Source organism: Rutidosis leptorrhynchoides, chromosome 9 (genome assembly GCF_046630445.1).
Source record: "Rutidosis leptorrhynchoides isolate AG116_Rl617_1_P2 chromosome 9, CSIRO_AGI_Rlap_v1, whole genome shotgun sequence".
Taxonomy (NCBI): Eukaryota; Viridiplantae; Streptophyta; class Magnoliopsida; order Asterales; family Asteraceae; genus Rutidosis; species Rutidosis leptorrhynchoides.
In genome coordinates this window covers 320,830,112-320,853,626 of record NC_092341.1, presented here as the reverse complement: position 1 = coordinate 320,853,626, position 23,515 = coordinate 320,830,112, and the positions used below count along the sequence as shown (strand labels likewise).

At 34.0% G+C, this 23,515-nt stretch overlaps 1 long non-coding RNA gene across 1 annotated transcript; it reads right to left on the bottom strand.

The window, feature by feature from the left end:
- Positions 1-10,078: 10,078 nt before the first annotated feature.
- On the bottom strand, positions 10,079-19,381 carry LOC139867164 (uncharacterized). The gene is made up of 2 exons (XR_011765769.1): positions 19,192-19,381; positions 10,079-10,299 (listed from the first exon to the last, which is right to left on the bottom strand). It is a non-coding gene; the product is annotated as an uncharacterized lncRNA (long non-coding RNA).
- Positions 19,382-23,515: the final 4,134 nt, after the last annotated feature.

The window sequence follows — 23,515 nt, the reverse complement described above, 5'->3', positions numbered from 1 at the left end:
TTTATGATTCGGGAATCCAATTTACACATACGATATGCCGTTTCGAAGGTAATTAAGCATACATTACAACTAATCACTAACAATTAACATTCCATGGCATTCAAGCATCAAAAGTTCATGTCAAGAACTATCAAACCCTAGTCAAACATCACAAAATCAATATTCATGTTTTTGAAGTTTTCTTAATCAACCTACGCATCAAAACGAAGCTAGTGATACTAGTAACACAATTAAAACATGCACTTTAACAATCTAACAACATTAACTCATCCAAAATCAAGGATTAAGCACACCCATTTCAAGTTCATGCTAGTTACTCCAAAAACAACAAATCGAGCAAACCAAACATATATTCATGTTAGACTCGAGCCATAGACACTAACTAACACCATTTCAAATCAAAAACACGAATTTAGAGAAATCTAGAGTTTTAGAAATGTTACCCAAACGAGATGAAGTTGGTATCAAATTGTAGAGGATGAAGAGAGGATTCCAAATATGTAATCGGATTTGTTGTGAGCTTCCAAGATTGAATTTAGATGATGAATGAATGGAATGGGTTTGTGTGTGTGTTCTTGAGATGGAGACAAAAGGGAAGAGGGAGATGATGGAATGGATGAAATGGGTTGACTAGTTGACCTAGTCAACTAGTTTGCCCATTTGGCAACTCCGGTCCCTCGAGTTTCAAAGCGGGTGCGGGATTTAACCGATCGAATATTTTTAAAACGCAAGTTAACGAGAGATGTTATAATTAAATGACGGAATTATTATGAACGTTAGTCAACGGAAACTACGAATTTAAATAACGAAAGGTATTATTTAAAAGAAAAAGACGGTGTTAAAAATAAATTTAACGGAAAAACGCGGGATGTTACATTCTTCAATCTGGTTCACTAGTTTGTGAGCCATTCTACATGCCTGTTGTATGGAGGCGGGCTCGTGTGAACTTATATCTTCTTGGATTCTTTTCGGTAATCCTTTCACAAATGCGTCGATCTTCTCTTCCTCATCTTCGAATGCTCCCGGACACAATAGGCACAATTCTGTGAATCGTCTTTCGTACGTGGTAATATCAAATCCTTGGGTTCGTAACCCTCTAAGTTCTGTCTTGAGCTTATTGACCTCGGTTCTGGGACGGTACTTCTCGTTCATCAAGTGCTTGAATGCTGACCACGGTAGTGCGTACGCATCGTCTTGTCCCACTTTCTCTAGATAGGTATTCTACCATGTTAACGCAGAACCTGTGAAGGTATGCGTAGCGTACTTCACTTTGTCCTCTTCAGTACACTTACTTATGGCAAACACCGATTCGACCTTCTCGGTCCACCATTTCAATCCGATCGGTCCTTCGGTTCCATCAAATTCCAAAGGTTTGCAGGCAGTGAATTCTTTGTAGGTGCATCCTACACGATTTCCTGTACTGCTAGATCCAAGGTTATTGTTGGTATGTAGCGCAGCCTGTACTGCGGCTATGTTTGAAGCTAGAAAAGTACGGAATTCCTCTTCATTCATATTCACGGTGTGTCGAGTAGTCGGTGCCATTTCCTTCAAAATAGTCAAATGGAACAAGTTAATCATACAGAATATTAAGAGTAGTTAATAGTATTTCGTAGCATAATATGAACTCATTTATAAAAGCTTTTTCTTCATATTAGCGTTTTATAAGTTTAAATTCGGGTAGTACCTACCCGTTAAGTTCATACTTAGTAGCTAATATACAATTCAACTACTACAATTCTATATGAAAAACTGATTATAATAATATTTCGCGTTCAAACTTTTATACAATATTTTACAAACTTACAATACCGCTTATTTTACATAAAGCATGAAATATAGCACACAATAACTTTGATACAAGATAGTTGTGAAGATAATTCTAGCTAGTACACAAGTCGTTCAGCAAAGGCAATAAAGACACGTAATTCATACGTCCAGAAACAAGTCATGCATTCTGGTTTTACTAGGATTACTTCCCATCCTTGGTCTTGTGGAACATAACCGTTATGGCCGTTGATAAGACAGCGTCTTGTAACGTCGTCAAAGGGACGAGGGTTACGTAATGTCCAACAGTCCCGTAACAATCTAAAAACCTCATTTCTTACCCCAATTACCGACTCCGTCACTTGTGGAAATGTTTTGTTTAATAGTTGTAGCCCGATGTTCTTGTTCTCACTTTGGTGAGAAGCGAACATTACTAATCCGTAAGCATAACATGCTTCTTTATGTTGCATGTTAGTCGCTTTTTCTAAATCACGAAGTCCAATATTCGGATATATTGAGTCAAAATAATTTCTTAACCCGTTGCGTAAAATAGCATTTGGGTTCCCCGCAATATATGCGTCAAAGTAAACACATCGTAACTTATGGGTTTCCCAATGTGATATCCCCCATCTTTCAAACGAAAGTCTCTTATAAACCAAGACATTCTTGGAACGTTCTTCGAATGTCTTACAAACTGATCTCGCCTTAAATAGTTGTGCCGAAGAATTCTGACCGACTCTAGACAAGATTTCATCAATCATGTCTCCGGGTAGGTCTCTTAAAATATTGGGTTGTCTATCCATTTTGTGTTTTTATACTGTAAAATAGACAAGAGTTAGATTCATAAAAAAAATACTTATTAATACAAGCAATTTTTACATATATCATAAAGCATAAGCACACTATATTACATATATTACACCACACGAATACAACTATCTTATTTCGACTCGCTTGTTTCTTCTTCTTCGGTTTTGGTTCGTTTTGCCAAGTTTCTAGGGATATATGATGTTCCCCTAATACGAGCCGTCGTTTTCCACATTGGTTTAGAAAAACCTGGTGGTTTAGAGGTTCCCGGGTCATTGTTACAACTTAAGGACTTCGGGGGTTGACGATACATATAAAGTTCATCGGGGTTGGAATTAGATTTCTCTATTTTTATGCCCTTTCCCTTATTATTTTCTTTTGCCTTTTTAACCTTGGTCGGTTGGTTGAGGATTTTCTTTTACTTAACCGTTTTATTATTTCCCCCACCGATTCTATTTCTTCATCCGGTTCCGATTCTTCTTCCGGTTCCGACTCTTCTTCCGGTTCCTCTTCGGGAACTTGTGAATCAGTCCACGAATCATTCCAATTTACATTTGACTCTTCATTATTATTAGGTGAGTCAATGAGACTTGTTCTAGAGGTAGACATCTATCACATAATATCAAACGCGTTAAGAGATTAATATATCACATAATATTCACATGTTAAAAATATATAGTTTCCAACAAAATTTGTTAAGCAATCATTTTTCAAGTAAACACGGTCGAAGTCCAGACTCACTAATGCATCCTAACAAACTCGATAAGACACACTAATGCAAAATTCTGGTTCTCTAAGACCAACGCTCGGATACCAACTGAAATGTCCCGTTCTTATTGATTAAAAACGTTCCATATTAATTGATTTCGTTGCGAGGTTTTGACCTCTATATGAGACGTTTTTCAAAGACTGCATTCATTTTTAAAACAAACCATAACCTTTATTTCATAAATAAATGTTTAAAAAGCTTTACGTAGATTATCTAAAATATCCTGTTTACACACGACCATTACATAATGGTTTACAATACAAATATGTTACATCGAAATCAGTTTCTTGAATGCAGTTTTTACACAATATCATACAAACATGGACTCCTAATCTTGTCCTTATTTTAGTATGCAACAGCGGAAGCTCTTAGTATTCACCTGAGAATAAACATGCTTTAAACGTCAACAAAAATGTTGGTGAGTTATAGGTTTAACCTATATATATCAAATCGTAACAATAGACCACAAGATTTCATATTTCAATACACATCCCATACATAGAGATAAAAATCATTCATATGGTGAACACCTGGTAACCGACATTAACAAGATGCATATATAAGAATATCCCCATCATTCCGGGACACCCTTCGGATATGATATAAATTTCGAAGTACTAAAGCATCCGGTACTTTGGATGGGGTTTGTTAGGCCTAATAGATCTATCTTTAGGATTCGCGTCAATTAGGGTGTCTGTTCCCTAATTCTTAGATTACCAGACTTAATAAAAAGGGGCATATTCGATTTCGATAATTCAACCATAGAATGTAGTTTCACGTACTTGTGTCTATTTTGTAAATCATTTATAAAACCTGCATGTATTCTCATCCCAAAAATATTAGATTTTAAAAGTAGGACTATAACTCACTTTCACAGATTTTTACTTCGTCGGGAAGTAAGACTTGGCCACTGGTTGATTCACGAACCTATAACAATATATACATATATATCAAAGTATGTTCAAAATATATTTACAACACTTTTAATATATTTTGATGTTTTAAGTTTATTAAGTCAGCTGTCCTCGTTAGTAACCTACAACTAGTTGTCCACAGTTAGATGTACAGAAATAAATCGATAAATATTATCTTGAATCAATCCACGACCCAGTGTATACGTATCTCAGTATTGATCACAACTCAAACTATATATATTTTGGAATCAACCTCAACCCTGTATAGCTAACTCCAACATTCACATATAGAGTGTATATGGTTGTTCCGAAATATATATAGATGTGTCGACATGATAGGTCGAAACATTGTATACGTGTCTATGGTATCTCAAGATTACATAATATACAATACAAGTTGATTAAGTTATGGTTGGAATAGATTTGTTACCAATTTTCACGTAGCTAAAATGAGAAAAATTATCCAATCTTGTTTTACCCATAACTTCTTCATTTTAAATCCGTTTTGAGTGAATCAAATTGCTATGGTTTCATATTGAACTCTATTTTATGAATCTAAACAGAAAAAGTATAGGTTTATAGTCGGAAAAATAAGTTACAAGTCGTTTTTATAAAGGTAGTCATTTCAGTCGAAAGAACGACGTCTAGATGACCATTTTAGAAAACGTACTTCCACTTTGAGTTTAACCATAATTTTTGGATATAGTTTCATGTTCATAATAAAAATCATTTTCTCAGAATAACAACTTTTAAATCAAAGTTTATCATAGTTTTTAATTAACTAACCCAAAACAGCCCGCGGTGTTACTACGACGGCGTAAATCCGGTTTTACGGTGTTTTTCGTGTTTCCAGGTTTTAAATCATTAAGTTAGCATATCATATAGATATAGAACATGTGTTTAGTTGATTTTAAAAGTCAAGTTAGAAGGATTAACTTTTGTTTGCGAACAAGTTTAGAATTAACTAAACTATGTTCTAGTGATTACAAGTTTAAACCTTCGAATAAGATAGCTTTTTATGTATGAATCGAATGATGTTATGAACATCATTACTACCTTAAGTTCCTTGGATAAACCTACTGGAAAATAGAAAAATGGATCTAGCTTCAACGGATCCTTGGATGGCTCGAAGTTCTTGAAGCAGAATCATGACACGAAAACAAGTTCAAGTAAGATCATCACTTGAAATAAGATTGTTATAGTTATAGAAATTGAACCAAAGTTTGAATATGATTATTACCTTGTATTAGAATGATAACCTACTGTAAGAAACAAAGATTTCTTGAGGTTGGATGATCACCTTACAAGATTGGAAGTGAGCTAGCAAACTTGAAAGTATTCTTGATTTTATGTAACTAGAACTTGTAAAATATATGAAGAACACTTAGAACTTGAAGATAGAACTTGAGAGAGATCAATTAGATGAAGAAAATTGAAGAATGAAAGTGTTTGTAGGTGTTTTTGGTCGTTGGTGTATGGATTAGATATAAAGGATATGTAATTTTGTTTTCATGTAAATAAGTCATGAATGATTACTCATATTTTTGTAATTTTATGAGATATTTCATGCTAGTTGCCAAATGATGGTTCCCACATGTGTTAGGTGACTCACATGGGCTGCTAAGAGCTGATCATTGGAGTGTATATATCAATAGTACATACATCTAAAAGCTGTGTATTGTACGAGTACGAATACGGGTGCATACGAGTAGAATTGTTGATGAAACTGAACGAGGATGTAATTGTAAGCATTTTTGTTAAGTAGAAGTATTTTGATAAGTGTATTGAAGTCTTTCAAAAGTGTATAAATACATATTAAAACACTACATGTATATACATTTTAACTGAGTCGTTAAGTCATCGTTAGTCGTTACATGTAAGTGTTGTTTTGAAACCTTTAGGTTAACGATCTTGTTAAATGTTGTTAACCCAATGTTTATAATATCAAATGAGATTTTAAATTATTATATTATCATGATATTATCATGTATGAATATCTCTTAATATGATATATATCCATTAAATGTCTTTACAACGATAATCGTTACATATATGTCTTGTTTAAAAAATCATTAAGTTAGTAGTCTTGTTTTTACATATGTAGTTCATTGTTAATATACTTAATGATATGTTTACTTATCATAGTATCATGTTAACTATATATATATCCATATATATGTCATCATATAGTTTTTACAAGTTTTAACGTTCGTGAATCACCGGTCAACTTGGGTGGTCAATTGTCTATATGAAACATATTTCAATTAATCAAGTCTTAACAAGTTTGATTGCTTAACATGTTGGAAACATTTAATCATGTAAATATCAATCTCAATTAATATATATAAACATGGAAAAGTTCGGGTCACTACAACTTCCTCTTGGCTAATCCTCTCGTAATCCATGTTGTCTTGGGATTGTTCTATATCAGAGTCTTATAAGTCCTCATGGCGCTCTGGTCTTCCCCCCACGAATAGAGATGAGAAATACTCTTCCCATCTTTTTCTAACTTCGTCTTCCTTAACTAAAGTTTGACCGGCATCATTTTTTATAAACTTGATGTTATCAAGATCCCGACGTCTTCGCTCCCTAGCTTTGGCTATCCTGTAAATATCATTAGCTCCCTCTTTGGAGTCAAGTTTCTTATACAGATCTTCATAAGCTTTTTCTTTTGCTTGCGCTACAACCTTCTTAGCTTCTCTTTTGGCTTCTTTATATCTCTCTTCAGCCCTAATTCTATCCGTCGGAGTCCCCTCCCCACAAGTGATGAGCTCCCTAAACCTTCGTTGCTTAAGCGCAACTTTGCTTTGAACCTCGTCACTGAACCACCACGATTCTCTAACAGCCCTATGGCCTCTAGATGTACCTACAGCCACACCTAGGACTTCCTTGGCTACTACTCTAATGGTGGACGCCAGACAGTTCCACATCTGATCCGCGTCAACATTGGATACCGTTTCCAATTCTGTATCCACTCTATCTACAATCAATGTTCTAAAGGTCTCAGCCTTCTCTCCGTTCAACTTCTTCCACAAGATCTTAGGTTGGACTTGTCTCACACTCTTGGTGGCCCGTCTCTGGAGAACCAAATCCATGACCAACAATCTATGCTGGGAGGAGCATGTCAAGGCAGTCAGAACCTTACAATCTCCACAGGTCCTAAGATCCCCTTTGCGAATTGACAAATAGTCAATCTGGGTACTATGACCCCCGCTATGAAAAGTTGCTAACTGAGCATCTCTTTTCTTGAAAAACGAATAATTCACAACTGCCAAATCGTGGGCAACAGCAAATTCGAGAATAGAAAGTCCTTCCTCATTTCTAACTCTGTACCCAAAACCCCCATGAACTCCCGCAAATCCCTCATCAACAGTTCCTATATGACCATTGAGATCTCCACCAATTAGTAAACGATGGTCCGGGGGGCACATCCTCACAACCTCGTCTAACGATTCCCAGAAATGTCTCTTTTCAATATCTCCACGGCCCGCATGGGGTGCGTAAGCGCAAATGACGGTGTAAGTCACCTCCTGAATCACCAGCCTAACCGACATAATCCTGTCGCTCTGTCTACCCACGTCCACAACAAACTCGTTATAGGCTGGGCCAATAATGATTCCAACCCCATTCCTAGCTACTCTCGATCCCGAGAACCACAACTTGTAGTCATTGATCCTAGCCGCCCCTCGACCTTTCCATCTAGTCTCTTGGACGCACAAAATGTCCACTTTGCATTCACGTAAAGTCTCAACAAGTTCATACCGCTTGCCGGTCAAAGTTCCCACATTCCAACTACCCACTCTAATTCTAACCGGCCTCGCTAACCTATTGCCGCTTCTAGGCCCTATAAACCTACCCGCCCCTGAGCTAGAAGGACATGACCTCAAGTTACCATAAGAACGTCTAGTGTCTATTTTACCAAACGACAAGCAAAAATATACTAAAATATAATAAAATAAATAAACGTACCTAAATATTAGCACAAATATAAAAGCAGTAGAGAAACTAAACTAATAATGGTAATACAGTAATATTATAAGATAGGAAAGAAAAGTAATAAAGGTAATACAGTAAAACAGTAAAACAAGTAATACAAGTAGGCCTTTAAAAAAAAGAAAAAAGAAAAAACAGTAATACAAGTAGTAGTGGCAATATTTATATTTATATTTATTATATATTAATATACGGAGTAATCAAGAAAGAAAAGTAAACTCAGTAAATGCCAAACCCAGCAAAATAAACAATACAAATCCAGCAAAATAAACACAAGTAGGTGTACCAAACGAATGAAGGCAAATTAGAATAAACGATTTAATAGGTGTAAAAGGGAAGAGAAACACGAAACCGCCAGAAAAACACTTTTCCGGTACTCTTTGCCGGCAAAAACAATATTCCGGCAGTAAGCTCCCGTCGGCGCGTGAATGTTCCTTTTCCGGCGAAAAAGGTACCGTTAGGATCGTAAAACTGAATCCAGTTAGTTTCTAGTAGCGGTGTCTTCTAAAATACAGGGATTTATAGTTAAAATTTAGTATTACACGATTTGTTTGTTTTGGGTTTAGAAATGGTGTGAGTTGGCCGTTAACAATATTCCCGAGCGTTCTACGTCGATTTTCTTTATTACAAATGAGTGTGACACTGTTCTCCTTTGACTTGTTTTTTATGTTCCGGCTAGAATAACAATTACTATAAAAAAGGCAAATTCATCAAAAGATAAAAAAGTCTAACAAATATAGAACGGGATAGCAGCTAAGCTCGACCGGCTTGATACTTGAAAACGGAGACCTAGACGTTATCTACACCCTTACTTTTTTATAAGCTATAAAGAAATCAAGTTAATTAATTTTTTTTTTATAAAATCAAATCATTATAATTATTTAAATTATAAATACTTATTCAAATAAAACTAAATTTTCATTAAAAATTAAAAACATTACAATAATTAAAATTAAAAACATTACGACGATAATTAAAATGCGACATAAATTAAAATAAAATACTAGAAAACAAATAAACAAACTACTTGTCCTCGTCGGAAGCTTCCAATTCCTTTGCAAATCTTTTCCTAATTCTCGCCCGAGCCCTCATTAACATGTCGTATTCGTCGGAAGGCAAGTCACGCAAAACCGGTTTGGAAAGAAGCTTCAACCATTTAAACATCGTCCGCATGTTGTTGTCTTCACATCCATTGTTTTATTTGCCGCTAGTTGGATAATAAGGTGTTTGTTGTCGGTTCACGTAGTACGGAAGTTGTTGTGTTTGTTGTTGGTTCGGGTAGAATCGAAGTTGTGTTTTTTGTGTGTGAACATTTGGAAACATATTCGGATTGATATTTGCAACTTGAGAAAAACCGGTGATTTGTTGCGTAGATTCAAATAATTGTTGAATCATATCTCGCTCGACTGCGTTTCTATACTAAACTTGTTCTTTTTCTTTGGAAGTTTTTTGTAACTCATTTTTGATAATAAATGAAATTGGTGAGAAATTGAATTGTGTGATGGAATGTGTAAATTAAATTGTGTGAATGGAATATGGGATATGGATATGTATATATAGCGTTCTAAAATTAAATCAGAAAAATAAAAATAAAAATAAGAAAAGAGCCGTTGAGCTAGCCGTTGGAATTTCTTTCTTTCTTTTTCAAACGGTCCGTCCTCAAGCATTTTTGAAAAGGAAATGGAAACAGACGGATGGCTGGATGGTGGTCTGGGTGAACGGCTGGACGCAACGCTGTCAACGGCGCCAGGTGAGCGACGAGCTGGACGGGTGGGAGGGAGCCACTGTTGGGAGCACTCTAAGAATACTTTGTTAAGTAAATCCATACATCAAAAGAAACTCTTAGATCCGTAACTGTTTACAGTATAGAATTTACAAAAAGGTCATATAAACAAACTTATCAAAATAAAAGTTTCAATATTCCATGTATATGCATTATCAAACAAACTTATCGTTGCCACCTTAATTTCGACATTCCGTCCTCTAAGACAACCACCAATCTGGTCCTCCCGGCTTCTTCACAAGAATCTGATTATATTCGGGTCTCGAAGTCTGTAATTTTTCACCATTTATTCATAAAAAATTAACAGATGCAGTATATATATAACAAAAACTCTCTCAATGAAACGTTTCCCCTTCCCCACCTCTCCTTTCACACCGACATCCAAACCAGGAAATCAACGCCGGATTCCCACCTTCAAACCCAAATTCAGTGATGATATTGAGGAAGGAGAATGGGTTCAATCAGAAAGAAATCAAAAATCACCTGCGATAAAAAGAAAACCTAATTCTCATCATCGAGATCTCATCCGTCGGTTTGGATCTGACAACGGTTACAGCAATCCGGTCACCGTAAACCTTCACAATCAACACGCAACCTTCCCAAACAATATTCCACTTCATAAACGGTCTCAATCCCCTCATCCATCTTCAAACAGCGAAACTTCAATCATGTTCTTTAATTTTCCTGACCATTGGAATTACAATGATTTACTGATTTTCTTCAAAAGGTATGGATCTGTAACTGATTTATTCATCCCGATCAGGAAAACCTTAAGAAACGGTAAAAGCTTCGGCTTTGTACGCTTTGCGGATATCTCTGATTTAGATTTTCTCCTTAAGCGATTAAATAGCATCTATCTAAATGGTAATTGGTTGCGTGCGTACAGAGCTTTTGAAAGAAAAGGACCTTCACTGGTTAATAAAATGCATCGTAACCAAGGACCTACACATCCTGCCAATCAACCTTTCGACAATTCAGTTCCTCCTAACCAACTCCCCAACAATCGTCATTCTGCAAGTTCAATTCCCTTTGAAAAAAAACAGCCTCCCAAAACACGCTACATCCCTAAAACTTCAACCGTTAAAACAAGCATCCCTAAGTACAATGAAGACAAGAACCTGAAAGAAAACCCTCATGAAAAACTCAACCAAAAAGTCCCAAACCCTGCTGATAAGCCTCGAGTTATTGATTTGGAAGAAGAAGATTCGAACAAAAAAATACTTTCAAGAGCCATTATAGGTGAAATATTGGACATTGATCTAATCGAGGAATTTCCTACACTTTGCACCGCTGAAGGTCTCTCCAAATTCAACGTTAAATATCTTGGTGGACTCGATTTATGTCTAACCTTCGAAGACGATAAAACTATTGAGAATATCTTAAATAATGAAGATCACATTCTAAGACAATGGCTTAAGAACATCCGTCGAGTTCAAGAGAAATCATTCCAATCGGCCAGGCTCTCTTGGCTCACCATCAAAGGGGTCCCAATCAATTGTTGGTCGGAAAAGAATTTTAGAAAAATTGCAAGTTGGTATGGTCCAATACATGATCTTCATAATTGTAACTTCAATGGTAATCAGAACTTGGTGGTAGGAAAAGTACTAGTAAAACTTTGGGGTCAAGAAAGTCTTATAAATACAACTGTCCAAGTGAAAATCAAAGAAGGTTTATTCTATGTGCAAATTATTGAAGATGTTGCAGGTATAGTGGAAATAGAGATGGAAGAAACGGATTCATCTTTTGACCTTACGGATTCAAACAGCAACTTCAAAAACGAAAACGAGCATAACGTAGATATTTCTGACAAAGAAGACGAGGATGATTGGCCACCGGTGGGAGTTAACCAGTTCGTCACCGGAGAAGATGAAGCTTCAAAAGTTTTCGCCATGTCAGATGATTTTTTCGAGAAGAATTTCAACGACAATAATTACGTCTCTCCCAATAGTGAAAAAGTAAATGAAGATATTAATGGCAACAATTCTCAAAAAAACGAGGGTAATGTTGGAAGTGATAGTGACAATGACTCCTTCATTGATGAAACGACACACGAGGTAAACAAACAGAATGCGAATTTCATTAATGTGTCATCGGACTTACAAGAAAAATCTGCACCACTGTCGGACGAATCTGTCCCATACCCTTTGTCTCCTGTAAAATCGACACTTTCTCCTAGCCCAATCCATCCCACAAACGATCCCAGCCTCATTAACATACCCAGCCCAATAAACTCGAGCCTTAAATCGATGGAGCCCAATAATGAAACTCGAGCCTTAAATCTAGAATCTGAACAAATACAACCTGACCCCGTTTTTGTTTTCAATTCCGATCCAATTCAGCCTACTGATCATGAACTTCATTATGATAACCCCTCTAAACCTTCAAACCAAGCCTGTAGCAAAAAAGAATTTCCGAGCAAAAAACGAAAAACTTCTAGCAAATCCTCAATTGAATCTTGGTCTAATATCAGAAATTGGACTTCATCTTCCAAGTTTCTAAAGGTTAAAAGCCTAGCAAGAAAGCCAAGGAAAAAGATTTCGATTAATAAGGCTGGCTCAAAATCGGTTGCATAACAGAAAAAAGATAAAGGACCACAATCTCTTTCTGAAAAATCACTGAATTGTGACGAAGTTGGCGATATATTAGGTCTATCGAGAAAGAATTTTACTGTCAGGAGTTGAGGTACTCTCTAACCCTATCGTGATTATTATTTAATATTTTAATAATGAAGCTGTTATCTTTAAACATTAGAGGGTTGGGTTTAGACGACAAAAAGAAATTCAATTGGTTTAAAAAACTTTGTTTTCAACATAAACCAAACTTAATAGCAATTCAAGAAACAAAAGCTGAAAATATTCCAGAAAAATGGGTTGAAAAAATTTGGGGAAACTGCGACTACAGGTATGCCTTCAAAAAATCAAAAGGCAATTCGGGGGGGATTTTAACGGTTTGGGATCCGAACATCTTTAAAGCTAACCGTGTTGTTGAGCGTGATTCCTTTATTGCGATAAAAGGACATTGGCAGGATATAGGTACTGAACTCGTTCTAATAAATGTTTATGGTCCACAAACCGAGAACGACAAAAAAGTTATGTGGAATGATCTCTCTGATGTGTTGAAATACGAGGACGCTATGTGGGCAATTTTTGGTGACTTTAATGAAGTTAGATACGCATCCGAAAGAAAAAACACTGAGTTCTGCGCCAGAAAAGCCAAACTGTTTAACGATTTTATCAAAGATAATTCTCTTCTTGATTTACCTCTGGGCGGTAGAACGTATACGCGCATTAGTGACAACGGGACGAAATTCAGCAAACTAGATAGGTTCTTGGTATCGGACAATTTTATTCAACAATGGACAAATGCGAATTTGTTGGTTCTAGATAAGAAACATACAGATCATTGCCCTCTACTTCTGAAAGACGGTGATGTAGATTTTGGTCCTAAACCAGTTAGAGTATTCGATGAATGGTTAAAACATAAGGATTCACACGATGTCATCAAAAGTGCATGGGACTCAAACATCAATAGCAATAAACCCGACGTCATCTTTCGAGAAAAGTTAAAGATTGTTAAACAAGAGTTGAGGAAATGGTATTCAACGACTCATGGCAAACTCAATGTCGAAATACAGGATCTCTCGAATGCAATCATTGATTGGGAAAAGCTAGCTGAAAAGTCAAATCTTAGCCCCGATCAATATGAAAAATGGATGAAGGATCGCGAATCTCTCGCTCAAAAAGAAAACACGCAACTTGAGATGCTCAAACAAAAAGCTAGATTTAAATGGGCATTAGAGGGGGATGAAAACAGCAAATTCTTCCATTCCTACATCCGACGTAGGCACCATAAAAAAAATATCCATGGAATTAACGCCGCAGGGGTATGGACTTCTAACCCTTCTGATATTAAAAACGAAGCTTTTAATTTTTTTCAGGGTCTTTTCGAGAAAAACAATTCCGATGGTTGGATGTTTAATAACTGGGACGGCTCTAAATTAGAAGAACACATGGCAGAATCACTTGAAGCTCACTTCTCAGAATCAGAAGTTTTAGAAGCAATCAAAGGCTGCGGTACAAACAAAGCTCCTGGTCCAGACGGTTTCAATATCCTTTTTTACATAAATTTCTGGGACATCATCAAGGAAGATCTCTTAAAAGCGATTAACTGGTTCTGGGAGTCGGGTCAAATTTCGAACGGATGCAATGCTTCTTTCATCACCCTCATCCCAAAGGTAAAAGACCCGCTCAATTTCTCAAACTTTCGTCCTATTAGCCTCATCGGGAGCTATTACAAAATCCTTTCAAAGCTCCTTGCAAATCGAATTAGAAAAATAATCCCGAGGCTAATAGGGGACGAGCAAACCGCTTTCATTGCTAATAGATATATTTTAGACGGTGTTTTAATTGCTCTTGAAACTATCGAAGACCTCAAATCTAGAAATCAAAAGAGTTTTATATTTAAAGTTGACTTTGAAAAGGCCTTTGATTGTCTAGATTGGGATTTCCTTAGTTCCATTATGAAGTCTATGGGGTTCGGGGTTAAATGGGTTAAATGGATTCAATCGTGTTTAAATTCCACCTCAATTTCGGTTCTTATCAATGGTTCACCCACTGGTCAATTCTTCCCAAAGAGAGGGGTAAGGCAAGGTGATCCACTATCTCCTTTCCTTTTCATTCTTGCGGGTGAAGGGCTAAACCACCTTTTGAAAGTTGCATCTAACAAAAAACTTATCAACGACGTCGAGGTTGGAAATGATAAGGTCATTGTTTCGCACCTTCAATATGCGGATGACACTATCATTTTCGGTAAATGGAATAAATGTGAAGTTCGTAATACTCTGAAAATCCTTAAATGTTTCGAAGATTTATCGGGTCTTAAAGTTAATCTTAATAAAAGTTGTGTTTACGGAATTGGTACTTCAAATGTTGAATTAAGTAATATTGCCAATTGGTTTGGGTGTAAAGAAGAGTCTTTTCCGTTTAATTATCTTGGTCTTCCAATCGGGGCAAATTTGAAAAAGCATAATAATTGGACACCCATTTTAGAAAAATTCAAAAAACGCCTTTCCGATTGGAAGGCCAAATCTATCTCTTACGGCGGACGACTAACTCTCATCAAAGCGGTGCTAAGTAGCCTACCACAATATTATTTCTCCCTTTTCAAAGCCCCGGTAAGTGTTATAAAAGAATTGGAAAAAATGCGTCGAGTATTCTTTTGGGGCGGGTCATGTGAAGAGAATAAAATGGCTTGGGTCAAATGGGAAAAAATCCTTTTACCTTATGAATTTGGTGGTTTAAGTGTCAACTCTTTAAAGCTAAAAAATCTTTCCCTGTTAGCAAAATGGTGGTGGCGCTTCCTTTCAAATAAAAACTCTTTTTGGGTCCGTGTAATTAAAAGTATTTACGGGGAAAATGGAGGGTTGGGTTGTATATCTCCGCTACCTGCCAATAAATTGAAAAAATTCTCGGGTCGACCTTGGTTTAATATTATCAATATCGAGCAAACCCTAAACAAGTTAGGGTGTAATATTGCTAATGCGTTTGTTAAGGATGTAGGAAATGGAGCTGACACCTTTTTCTGGAAGGATAAATGGATTGGAGATAAGCCGCTCTGTGATGTTTTCCCAAGACTCTTTAGGTTGGAGGTAGATATAGAGACGTTTGTAGCTGACCGAGTGCTAATTTCCGAATCTGGCAATGTTCTCAATTGGAATTGGGCCTCACAGCCCAAATGGAGAGCCGCTGATGAGCTTGCTACTCTCACCGATTTGCTCAGTCGACACCATTTCTCTCGTAGTTCGCCTTCCACATGGTCTTGGAAATTTAACCCAAATGGTATCTTTTCTACAGACTCCCTAATGCATCTCTTGAACAATTTGGCGGCGGCTTCTCAACCTTCGCGTATCCCTACTGACCTCAACCCACTCATTCCCCAAAAAATTGGTATCTTCATTTGGAGGGCAAAACAAAACAAATTACCCGTCCGATCCGAATTAGATAAAAAGGGCATAGATCTTCACTCCGTTAGGTGCCCGGTTTGTGACGATGACATTGAAACACTTCTTCATTCTCTTTTAAAATGTTCGAATTCCATGGACATTTGGAATAGAATTCAAAAATGGTGGAGTTTAGACCACTTATACCTTTCGTGCATCTATGATCTAGCCAAGGGTTCAAATCCGCAACTGATCTCAAATTTAGGGTCCTCGCTGTGGCAAGCGGTGGTATGGACTACCACTTATTATATTTGGATCCACCGTAATGATCGTGTTTTTAGTGATAAAAATCGTAGCTCTTCAAAAATAGTGTCTGAAATACAATCAAAGTGCTATGAATGGATTAATTGTCGTTGGAAAAAAGGTACTCTAGACTGGCTAAAATGGATCTCTAATCCGAGATGGTTCGATGCTAACCAAGCAAAAGTAGGCATTGGTTAATGTGCAGGTTTTTTATGCCGGATTCCTCCGATTCTCTACCTTCGCCGAGACTAAGAGGGGAAGGGCCAATTTGCTTTGTCGTTGCATAATGCAATACTGTAAGTTGGCTCCTTTCCCTGCTTGTAATTACAAGTTGTTCTTAGCCTAGTTGGAAATCGTGGATGAAGGCTTTTTCCTGCTCGCGAAAAATTAACCTTCGTGTTTATGCATTTAGATACTTGTATAGTCTTTGCTTAGTTTTCACGTTTGTATCTCGTCGTGTCTAGCTCTTTTAATTCTTGGTTAGGGTCTCGTTTCGAGTCTTTGTTTATGTAATTCTTTGTATTGGTTCTTTCTTAATAAAGTTGTTTGGCTTTTCAAAAAAAAAAAAATATATAGTATATATATATATATATATATATATATATATATATTAAAACTCAAATCCAGTCATATATTTATCATATAGCATTTATTATAAGGTCACAAATATACAATTTACAGAATGTCATAATTTGGAAAGATTGTTTACTCAATTCCTCCACATATCACTAGTGAGGAGCCACAGTGCAGATAGGCTGCCCTAACTTATGTACTGTAATTAATGGCATTTATACTTCATTATTAGTATAAATTAATTTCATAAAAACATTTGGCGTGTGAAAAGCACCAATTATGTCGTGGTCTAAAACACTAAAGTATTATTTATCGACAACAATAAAACTACAAAAAACGTTCATCACACTAAACCTATGGTCGCATTGTATAGAGCTATAGATAACTACGACATATAGTGCTTCTAAAATGCAAGTATCTAAACATAAGTGTACACGTTACCATTATCCATACAAATACCCCAACCTGAGCTAAACGGTCCGTTTAGCGAACCTATCTTTCGATCAAGAGATAGCGAACCTATCTTTCGATCAAGAGATCAGGGTCAAAGTCATACACACGAATAACTGACACAAGTAGATCCGTACTAAAAACAAGTGAATTACAGGAAAAAGTGATACACAAAGGAAAACAACTAAAGGACAGCTGTATCTTCATACAGAATAACACAAAGTTTATGGATTTAAACCTTTTTCGATATAGTAGTATACCATTAACCAGGGGCGAAAATATTTGAGGGCAGGGGGCACCCGCCCCCAGTTGATTTGCAATTTTTAGTGTAAAATTTTTGTATTTTTCGATTTTACCCCTAGTGGATTTTTTTACCCCAAAGTCTCCATAATTTGCCTCAAAACCTCCATATTTTGCCACAAAAAAAAAAAACTCCACATTTTGCCTAAAAGCCACCATATTTTGCCCCAAAAAAAGTTGCTACGTTTTTAAAAAGAATTTCGCCGCCGGTAAAAAAAAAATCCTGCTTCCACCACTGCCATTAACAATTATATTATATCATAATAATTCATAATACAACTGTAGAAGTCCTTTTCTATTCTTACTTTTATTTTTTATCTTTTTACCTATTCATTTTCAGTTTTATTTTATTTATTCTTCTTTTCTTTATCTTTATTTATGGCCGGAGGTCCTTACGGAAGCAATCTCTCTATCCTGGAATAGAGAGAGGGATGACTTTCTCTTCTGGTGGGTGAAGGTTTTTCTCAACCCGTGGGTAGAGAGACGACTTCTCTTCTATTCTAGGGTAGAGGAAGGATTGTCTACAGCACACCTCCCCCATACCTCGCATTGCGCGGGATTGTGTATTGTTGTTGTTGTTGTTTAACTGTAGAAGTCCTTGATTGGCCAATAAATTTACTACTAGGATATACGAATGAGCTCACTTTGATTACACATTCCTACACTCCTACAACATATATACACGATCCAATTAGGGGCGTACCTAAACCATACCACTTGCAACCAGTTCAACATCAGTATGATACACATATCTATAAACTTCGAACTAGAGAGTGTAGCCTAAACTTTCACCCAAATGATATTGTTTAGCTAAAAGCCGAAGAGAAAATCAATTTTTTACTCCCCATGGGACACATACTGAACCATACCATATTCTAATTTTTTTACTAGTATTAGTACTGCGTACCGTGTAGTATGCGGTGGCGATACAATTTGGCACTATTATAGTTATGGTGTAAATAAAATGAGCTGGACTACTCGCGAGTTACTCGAGCTCGATTCGAGCCGAGTTTAAACAAGCTAGAGCCCAAGTTTGATATTTTAGAAAACGAGCTCGAACTTCATATCGAGCCGGGAACCTAAACGAGTCATTCATTTATATACATTAATTTTAATTTTTAGTTTTATAATGAAATACTATAAACTCGTAAAATTATGTAACAATAACTATAACTATATTATATATTTAAACGAGTTGAACTCAAACCAAGCTCGAACTTGTATAGTGTCAAGCGAACCGAGTTTGTGCCTAAAACATTAAGCTCAAAACCGAACTCAGATTCTTTGATTTTTATACAAGCCAAAAAGAGCCGAGCCTAGTCGAGTTTGGGCTCGAGTTGGCTCGTTTACAACGCTAATCAGGTTTATAGCTCCTAAGTTAATAGATAACCTAAAAACAGTAGTTAAGTTTTAAGTATTTAACTATATCCGTATCTAATATACTACCCACACAATATCATGAATGATACACATAAAATAACATCACATAATCACAATTTCATAATCATAATTCATATATACAATCCTATAATTCTAGCATATCTAAATTTGAGGTGCAAATCAGCAAGTGTAAAATAAAAAAAGGCACGAAACTAACCAGATCTTTGAAAAGAATGAAAGCGATTACAAAGAACATAATGAATAAGATCTCAAACTCAGCAAATCGAATGAATCTAAATACTGAGTCAACACACCGAGTTAGTAACGACTCGTCGTCTCTTCTTTTAACGGTACCTGATCGTTTCGCCATACGAATATACGATCAATTTATTTAATTTATTATTATTCGTTACAAAAATAGGGGCAGAACTGAAATTGAGGACAAAATTGCTTAAATAGTTCTTGTGGTTTGTACCAAAACGCTGGTTTAGTCTCTCTGCTTTTTTTATGGATTTAATCCCCATGGTTTGCATATCGTGCTGATTTAGTCCCTATCACATACGGACGTCTATTTCAGACGTTAAGTGGCCGCATGTGACAATCACGTGATGGGTATTTTTGGCATTTTCATTTTCCTGACACGTTTGCACACCTTTTCAAACCACTTTGACTTTAATACTCATTCAAACCACAGGTACGATTAACACTTCCACCTAAATTACGCTCAGCAACCCTAAGAAATCAAATTATTCAACTTTTCTAACCATAAACCCTCAATCGAACGACAATGGCTGATAATCTCTGCCATATAAGAACTGAAGATGATGATTTAGCGTGTAAAGACATATACGGTATGTATTTTATGAATGTTAACCTTAGAAATTTTGATTTGCATGTTGCTAATGATTTTCTTTATTTTTTCAGACCTGTATCCACAATATTTTTCAATAAAGCTTCATCATGGTGGTCAATTTACAGACAAGCCTGGGAGGGAATACGTAAATGGTAGGGTCGATTACATTGATCTTATTGATATTGATACCTGGTCTGTATTAATGTTAAATGAAATTATCGAGTCTTTAGGGTACGATGGTAGGAGTTTGATTATTTTCCACTTTTTAAAGCCGAATACTGATTTAGATTATGGATTACAAGATTTTGGAAGTGATCAAGATGTTATAAATTTGGCTAAGTATGTGGAAGAAAATAAGGAAATATGGTTCTATAGTGAACATTATGTTAGTAATGTATATGCTTCTTTTAGTCCATTGAACAGAAAAAAACTTACAATTGAGGAAATTGAAGAAGATATTGAAGAAGATGTTTTAGTTACTAAAAAAAATAGTGTTAAAAACAAGGGTGTCTATAGGAATCTTGCATTAGAGTTTGGTGAATGTTCTTAGTCTCCATCATATAATGTAGAGTCAGATAGTGTAGTTAACACCCAAAAGAGTGTAGTGTTGGATGAGATTGTAACAGAGAATGTGGTTGAAGATATTGTAACAGAGAATGTGGTTGAAGATATTGTAACAGATAATGTGGTTGAAGAGATTGTAACATGTGACAACCCGAAAATTTCCGACCAAATTTAAACTTAATCTTTATATGTTACCGACACGATAAGCAAAGTCTGTAATGTTGAATCTCAAAATTTTCGAACTAATTACATGGATTCAGTAACCTTTGACTGTGCTCGACGATTCACGAACAATTGTTTGTAAATAAATATGTAAATATAAATGTAATTATATATATAATAATAATTGAAAATAACAAAATATAATTATATATGTAAAACAAAAAATACAAAAATATTTATATTGTAATTTAAAATAAGTCTATATATATATATATATGATTTCTAAGTATAATTATAATTAAATGTATATTGTAATATATATATATATATATATATATATATATATATATATATATATATATATATATATTTCTTAAATATTAATATCATACAATTAATAAATCTTACATAAGTAATAAATTTTAAATGTAATTACAAGTTAATTTTAGTTGTATATTATTATTATTTACATTATTATCTAATATCAGTACTATTAAAAAAAATTTTAAAAAATTTAATATAAAAATTGATACATTTGATTTGTTATGATATTATAACTAATAATATTATTAGTACCACTAATAATAAAAATATTTTTATTATCATTATTAAAATCAAAGTTAGACATATTATTAATACCAATAAATAATATACAAATATAGAAATTGGTATATATAAATTGATATAGCATTATTATAATTAGTAATATTATTATTAATAATGATTATTATTATAAATGTTATAGTAATTGTTATCATTATCATTAGTAAGGAGATTATTATATTTACTATTATATTATTAATAATTATATTAAGAATATTATCATTATAGTTATATTTATTAATAATATTAATTATAATATATAAAAAATATATATATAATAAATATACATATATAGAGATAGATATACACAGGTATATAATATATATATACACGCAGTCATTTACAGTTATATGTTTTTAGGAAATCAGTAGTAATTTTATTTAAATTATTATTATTAATATAATTATAATTATTGATTATTGATTATTTATAAACTGGATAAAATCATGCGTATAAAATTGGGAATCAAAGTCAGTTCACATTTTAATCAGACTGTATCACAAATTTGTTTCTGTCTCTAACGTCCCTCTCAGATATCAATTACAAATCAAATTATGGTACGATTCAGTTAGAAATCCCTTTCTCATTTTATTTATTTATTTATTTTTTTCTGTACCGATAATATGTTGTCGACTCAATTGGCTATAAGATCACTAATTATCTAGTGTTGTTAGACTGTAAATCATTCTATTCTCCTCTCATATTATCAATTATCAAACACATTTATTTTTTTTACTGGAAAATTAAACAGAAAATTTAAGAAACCGTAAATAACTCCGTTCTTGATAAATTTTTCAAATACTTTGAATTCGAATGAAATTTTAAATTGTATTAATGCAGATATGTTATAAATCTTCTAAATAAACTATCTGGAAAGTTGCAAGGTCCAATTTTTCCTATCAAGTTCGAATTTTAGAGTCAAAGTTAATTTCCAAAAAGTCAAACGCTTTGTTCATCACAAAATTCGAGTTCGTTTTGATGTTTCAAGTCAAATTGTTTGTTCAGAGAGTTTCTAGGAGGTAAATTCAACCTTTTTCATGTTGTGATCATGGTCTAAAACACTCTAGAATTCGAGATTTGATGTTGAGTTCAATCGTGCTCATCAGGGTCCAATTTCAGTCTTTTTCTTTAATTTTTTTTTTGTTTAATTAAAACAAATCACTTACTACTCACTTCTGTATCAATTATAAATCTTAAATTAACGTATTGGTTAAATATTAAACTGGATCGATCCCTAGTTGATTTAGAAGAAGAAGCAGAAGAGTAAAAAGGGAGAAGTAACACGGTTTATATTTAAATTAAGTTAATATAATTTCAGAAAAATCAAGATGGTGGAATGGTTAGGAGAGGTGTGGGGTGAGCGAGAGGTCTCGGGTTCGATCCCGGCTTCGTGCAATTTTTTTTAAAATGGCTTTGTAAAGGTAGTCTTTATTTTTAAAACTTTTATTATTATTATTATTATTATTATTATTATTATTATTGTTATTATTATTATTTATTGTTATTATTATTATGATAGTTATTATTACTCCTAAAATTTAGAAGTATGACGAATATTATTAAGTAGTATAGTTATAATTATTGATATTATCATAGTTATAAGTATTAAAGTTGTTATTATTATTATTATTATTATTATTATTATTATTATTATTATTATTATTATTATTATTATTATTATTATTATTATTATTATTAATTACTAATGTTATTAGTATTATTTTTATAATTCTAGTCTTAATATCATTATTACGATTACGATTATTATTATTATGAATATAATAAAATTTAATATCATATTCATTAATATTAGTACTAGTATCATTATAAATATTAGAACTATTTTTATAAATATAAGTATTACTATTATTATTATTATTAGTAAGAAAATAGTTAAAATTATTATTATTATTATTAAGTATTAAATATTATTATCAAAATAATTATTACCATCATTACTAAATTTTTCATTTTATTAAAAACTACTATAATTATCATTATTATAAGATTTATGATACCATCTATATATAACTAAATTTTGACTCCCATTGTCATAAATTAAGTCATTAATCTCATTCATCTCACTTATGATTTTTTACACACTATAAACACTTAACCACATGGTAAATCTCTTTTATTAAGTTGAGTCCTAGAAAATAAATGAGGTTATTAAATGAAGTTAATAAGTTAAATTCCTTTAAAGTTTTGATTATTCTATAATTTAGATTTTATACTTTATAATCTTATAATTATAATTATATATCTATAAACATCATCATATCATATCTATCTTCTATATATATCTAATTCTATATCTATCTATATCTATATATATAAAACTTAATATAAAAATTGAGTT